General features: G+C 45.7%; 1 protein-coding gene across 10 annotated transcripts in view; it reads right to left on the reverse strand.

Moving 5' to 3' along the window:
* The window catches only part of LOC129674066 (1-phosphatidylinositol 4,5-bisphosphate phosphodiesterase beta-4), a 382,363-nt gene that overhangs the window by 369,706 nt on the left and 6,101 nt on the right, over window positions 1-6,556 (reverse strand). For 9 of the 10 annotated variants that reach the window (XM_055604240.1, XM_055604786.1, XM_055604452.1 and 6 more), the window contains exon 1: window positions 6,446-6,516. The exons of the other annotated variant lie outside the window; for it this stretch is intronic. The gene's annotated coding sequence lies outside the window, so the exon portion shown is untranslated. Of the gene's footprint in view, window positions 1-6,445; window positions 6,517-6,556 lie in introns of those variants that run through there. 10 annotated transcript variants of the gene reach the window in all.

A 6,556-nucleotide genomic window follows, 5' to 3' on the forward strand; every position in this document is an offset into this window, starting at 1 on the left:
CTGCATGCGCGCACCATGCACATGTCTGACCCCACAGAGGCCAGAGAAGACATCAGGTCACCGAGACTGTAACTACAGATGGCTGTAAGTCACCCTCTGGGTCCCGGGAATCACACCTGGGTCCTCTGGAAAAACAGTCAGGACTCTTAACTCTCATCTCTCCAGCCCCATCCAAGTACTTTCAAATGGAGAAAATTTAGATTCCCAATATTCTCTATTTCCACGCTTCTTTTTAAAAATGTGCACACAATGGCAGACTCTTCTGGCAGCTGCCCCTGGAAAGGGACACCTGCAGGCCACCCTATCTGAGGGCCTTGACACCTGTTCCACAGCACCTGGGAATGCTATTTGCCTCTAAACCAGAGGTCACAACAGCATCAATGAAACCATACACTTTGCCGGGTGAAAACTGGCCCTTGAGAGCTGATCTTACTTTTTTTTTTTTTTACTTAATGTTTTTATTGATTATTTGGAAATTTCACATAATGTACTTCCCAGTCCTCCCAGGTCCACCTCTCACCCTTATGATCTCTCCCAAAACAGAAGAGGAGGAGGAAAAGGAAAAGAAGGAGGAGGAGGAGGAAAAGGAAAAGAAGGAAGAGGAAGAGGAGGGACAGAAAAAGAAACCTTACATTTTTAGGCCCCTGTCCAGGTTAGCATTTACCAACCTCCCTCTCAGACTTCCAGCCCCTGCAACTGCAGAAACAAGACAAGGAAACACAGCTTTCTCCTCAACTTGCTATTATGATTTCATCTTCACAGCAGTTGTCAGAAGCATATCAGTTACATCTTAGCCTGGTCACTTAAAATAACTGCCATGTTGTTTTAGGGAGAAGGGCTCTCTCTGCAGCATCAACTGCAGGTAACACGGACCTATGGTTTAAAAGTTGGAGTTCTGGGCTAACAAGGTGCTTGCCTATAATCCCAGCCTTTGAGAGCCTACCGCAGGAGGATTTGTATTTCAGAGCCAGCATGCGCTGCATAGCTAGACCCAAAAACAAAACAAAAAAGGCTTTAGGCATCAATCTACTTGGATTTCAGTCTCAACTCTAAGCCCGCCACGTGATTAAGCCTCTCAAGTATAAGTTCTCCCTCAATGTGAACCTAAAAGCCTGTTACCCCTCCCTAACTACCCTCCACCAAAAAACGTGTCTGAGAAGATTAAATGAGGTGGCACATTTCAAGTTCTCAACAAAGATGTTTTTGGGTTTTTTTTTTTTTTTTTTTGTTTCCCCTTTTACAGTTGTTATTGAATGTTCCTGTTAGTGCCCGTGGGAAAAGAGCCAGGATGTGCCCCTAAACATCTAAACATCAGTGGTCCCCAAATGCGTCTCATGATACGTCTGTCCTGCCACGGCCAAACTGCTTAGAGTGGTGTCTCTGTAAGCCCTGCAGGGGGACACCGAGGCCCTGGGGATGGCACCCGGCTCTAGCATTACACACTCACAGAATGGTAAGGCTAACAGAGAGCGGAGTAATGTTGCATTCCCCTCTTCAAATACAGTCACCGGGTGAGGTGAATCCAGAGGAAGATCTGGCCCCAGGAGGTGGCCTGTGGGGGAACTTTTCTGGATTGCAGGATGGGAATTCAAGTAAATGACCTTCCTCTGGATGAGCTTTAATAAACCAATGTTGTCTGCCCTGATGTAGGGAAGTAAGAATTGTGGGCAGTGATCCTGGTAGCATCAGTGGGAGAAGGGCAGAGTGGTCGTCACAGAAACAGGAATGTTGTTCCGAGCACCAGTTGGCATCATGCCACATCAGCCTTGACCATGGGGTCAGGGAGGGTATTCCTGAACACCAGAGACAACCACGGCCACAAGGCCAAGACAGGACATTGTCAGGACAGAAGCTCAGGTATGGCTGACCTCAGCGCTTTAAAATCTCAGTGGAAGCCTTGGTGGCACACGCCTTTAATCCCAGCACTCAGGGTGGAAGAGGCAGGTGGATCTCTGTGAGTTTGAGGTCAACCTGATCTACAGAGCGAGTCCAGGACAGCCAAGGCTACACAAAGAAACACAGGAGGAAAAAAAAAAAAAAAAAAACAGGGAAAAAAGGTCCATGCACACTCCTGAAGGCAAATGCAGAATACATTCCCCCACCTATCCATCTACTACTGTGAGAGGGATCATGTCTCAGGCCAATATTCTTCTCATTGTGGGGGTTATGCGCCATTTTTGCGGAATCCTCTGGACTCTTCTAAGCATATTCCAAACGTGTAAAATTAAATGCCACTTATAAGTACTACGGAAAGGAATCGTACTTATTACAGTAAGTTTTTAAGTGAACTCACATTGTGCTGAAGAGGTGGCTCAGCAGCTAAGAGCACTTGCTCTTCCAAGAGGACCAGGGAGCGGTTCCCAGTACTGACATGGTGGCTAGCTAGCAACCTTCCCTAACTCCAGTTCTAGAGAACACAGTGCCCTCTTCTGGCCTCCTAGGACATTGCACCTACATGGTACTAAGACATACATACAGGCAAAATCCACATTCACATAAAATAAAAACAAATAAATATAAAAAGGCTAACAAAAAGGCTCTAGCATGTGCTATAATCGTCACTCAGAAATAAGTAAAAATTAAAGATCTGCCAGCTATATTCGCGGACTACGTCCAGACCTCACTGACATAGATCTGAGGTGAAGGTGAGGAAAAGTGCTATAAATGAGTGTTCTGTGTTCTCTCTGGATCAGCCACTTAAGAGAATCCGAGGTACTCGTTCTTCCCGATGCTAAGAAAACGGCTACTTTAGCTCGTTCATGCTAAAGAGCCAAATGACACCCTTTAACTGTTTTGGAGGAAAAGGCTGCTCTGTAAGGGTGATGTGTACTGAAGAACTGAGTTGCCTGTCTCTCTCAGTCACCAGAGGTGGAATTCTCCAAGGGGTCGTGTGAGAAGAGTTGTGAGGGAGACTCCCAGGGAAGGGAGAAGACAAGCTCTGTGTTCGAGTGCTGTACACTCTTCTTACTGCGGGTTTTATAAGAAGCAGCTGTGAGAGCTCTTCAGCCGTGACTCCTCTTCCCACCTATAGTCCTGTTCAACTAATTTGTTTCCATAAAATAAAGGAGAGAAAAGGTACAGTTCATGCCAGAAAAAGAAAATGTTTAAACTGGCCATCCATTCTGCCGAACCAAATGATCTCGTGGCTACGATGCGAAAGGGAGGGCGTTACTACCACCCTTCAGGAACTCTGGCTGTACCTCCCACAGAGCAACAGCATCGAAAGGGAGGAAAACCCAGGCAGGCCCTCAGAAATCGAGGTTCACACTCATGCCAAATGGGTTTTGCAAGAAACGATCACTCGGGGATGACTTTGAAAGCAGGCTTAAATATGAGAACAGCGCACGCTCTCACTCCTCCCTCACGGCAGCATTAGTCAGGCAAAGCAAACCCATCTCACCTTCGGCGGAGGTGAAGAATCAGAGACAGGGACACTCAAGGCAGAACTGGCAAATGATATCACAGCCTGAGGAAGGACTTCCTTAAAGGGTGAGGCTTTATCAAAGGAAAACAAATACAAAGGAATACAAGCAAGGTTATTTATTCTGTGCCAGTAGAAAGGGGAACAACGACACAGACCACACCACCATTACAAGAGTATCCTTGCAAACAAGGCCGCAAAATCAGGTACCTGTCAGTGCTGGGAGATGTCCTTATTTCTGGAGAGTGGGTATGTCTCTCCCACAGACTCATTCACGTGGGAAGGGAGAAGTCACTGGTTACGAACTGCAGTCTGGATGTGAACTAGCAACAGTGGTCAGTAAACATCCTCCTGGGTCCTTGACCTCATTGTAAGTATCACATGCACAGCTTCTTGCGACTCTGGAACTCACCGTGACAGCGTTTGCAAAGCCTGTGTCATCCCGCCAGTAAACATGCAGTGTTGTTCTTAGTCTGGACGTGGTCACAAATGACAGCAACCAAGTCGTAACCTGCCTCGCACGCTTCATTTTTCAAGTAATATTTACACTTCCCCAAAATATCTCCATTCACTATTAGGGCATTTGTTGAAAGTGTGAAAACTACAAAAATTATTCCATCCTACAGCACTATTACCTAAGCTCTCTGGTACAAGTACATGAAATTTTAAAATTATATATATGAGATTTCAAAATTAAAATCAAATTTGGTAGCTAACTATTAACTTTATAAATCCACCAAAAATTATTCCTCAATTTTGACATTTGAGTTTGCCAGCTGCACCTGACACTGATTAGGATGACAATCAGACACTGTCCCCAGAAGCTTGTAGCCCAGCCTGTCACAATTTAGCTCGCCACTGTGAAGGGTTCACATCACGGCTGTGTATAAACCAAATCCCATAGGAAGCGTATGCAGGTATGAATGCAAGGTAAGCACTTAGTCATTCAATTACCAGTAAATCAAAAGTTAAAACAAAATAGTAGTAGCCTAAGAAAATGGCATGTTCACTAGGATTGCCATATATGTACCATGTTGCCCAAATCAGCAGTATACATTTACCTAAAGGCAACTGGATACATTCTTGGAAAGAAAAGAAAAATCCATTAGCACCAAAACTGAACAGTCTCTCTTGGGAATGGAATGAAATATTTCAAGGGTGATACAAACCATTAAAATTCACTTCTTCAAAAGCTCTTTTGATACCTTTAAGGGTTTTTTAATTCCCATATTTCCCTATCTGATATGACAAAAAGCACACAGTCTGGATTCCGGCACACGTAAGTTTAACATCATTCACATTTTAAAGCACACAAATATAAATCTTGCAAAAAAGAATATTTCAGCGCAAAGCCCTTCTGTGTGGGTGTGCATTTGTAAAATAAAAGTAGAATTATTCCAACAGATGTAATGTGCTCTCTGTGATCAAATGGAGTCTTTGAAACTCTGTTTTGACAGTTACTTGTAAAACAGCATTTCCACAGAGATTAATTCAGAGCTGGGTAGTGATATCATCAAAGCTAAATCAAAACTAAGTTCTGATGGCTGAGTAATGAAAGTTGGAGCGACACAGTCTCACAGCATACTGTTCCGTGTAAAGACACACTCGTCTGTCAGCCAAGTTTCATAGACATAAAAATGCTCAAAAAAATGTTATTCCATTTTAAAAGTAATTCTTTTTCTTACAGGTGTTCTCCCAAGACACCATCATTAATTAAATGTCTACAGTGTAAAAAAATGACACAAAAGATCAATACACCAGTTGAAAAATATGCAAGACTGTTCTGTGGGGAAAAAAAAAAATCTAGATTACATAACACATACAAGTCAGGATTACACCGCATGATCCCTGTGAGCTGAGTTTCTGACCCTCTCTGTCATTCTGTAACTTAGGTTATCAAAGTTTGAAGGGTTCAAAACATTCGGTTCTCATTTCAAGCGCATCTTTTAAAAACCATCAGTGTTGAAAGCACTAAGATTCAGGTGAAATTTTACACACACACACACACACACACACACACACACACACACACACACAATCTTCCTATCCTAAAGAGTAACCCCTCACTTTCTGAGCTTGTGGGAGTCTGCCCAGGTAGTCACTGGTCGCTCTTCCTTGCCATCTTCATGTTATGATCTGATTTCTCCTGAAAGGAGAAATTCAGTTCTTTTCCAAAGCTTTATACACCTGCCCGTGTTTGGACATTACTGCCAACACCGACCTCACAAATGGCTGATTGAAATGAGTGCACCACCATGCACCCCACTACTTTGAAAAATGGCGACTGTCCACAAATGTTTTGTCCCAAATTAAATCTCAAGCACCTTGCTGTCAGAGCAATAGGAGGAATCCCTACAGGAGTTGCGATTTAAGTCATGTCCCGAATGTATACATATTTGTGGAAATATAACAGACATTTGCCTTTCTTTCTAGAAAAACGCTGGTTTTATAACTCTAGAGTTGTTCAATTGGAGAATTCTGTTTTCACACTTTGATTCCGTAGTTTACAGAGTCTAAACTCGGAAATACTGTACAATTTTGACAGGATCTAACTGACTAAGAAAAAACAACTTTAAACTTCGGATAATAGGCAATCTTCTTTTACGTGCTTTTAGGAGGCCCAAAGGCTGCCCAGAAGGAGCGCTTAGCCTGTCAGTCGGAAGCTGTCCCCAGAAGACGCCGAGGATGCACACGCACGCACATTTACATGCGTTGCACGGTGCCAACTCTTTCCAACCAAAATAATCCTATACACGTCGGGCCGAGCTATTTCTAGCGCAGGAGAGGGTGAACGTCCGGGTAGGCAGGGGGAAGCCAGCGGCAGAGGATCGCCCGCCGGGGAGGCGGGTGGCGGGGTCCCCTGCCTCCCGCGCGGGGCGCCCGGCACCCCGCACCTGCACCGGGTCCCCGGCAGGGCATCCGGGGGCGCGCGCGCGCGGCCGGGGCGCAGCCGCGGGAAGCCTGGGAGCCCGGCGGGGAGCGCCGGGAGCATCCCCGGGCGGGACCCGGGGAGCCCTCTCCTACCTGTCACTTCGCGGCGAGTCGCTGCCGGGGCTGCGGCCGCCGCCGCCTCCGGGAGCCCCGCGGTGCGCGCGCGCGTGAGGGTGCGCGCGTGTGAGAGCCCGTCCGCGGCTC

The sequence above is a fragment of the Psammomys obesus genome, unplaced genomic scaffold, assembly GCF_907164565.1.
Source record: "Psammomys obesus unplaced genomic scaffold, mPsaObe1.curated_primary_1811, whole genome shotgun sequence".
Lineage (NCBI taxonomy): Eukaryota > Metazoa > Chordata > Mammalia > Rodentia > Muridae > Psammomys > Psammomys obesus.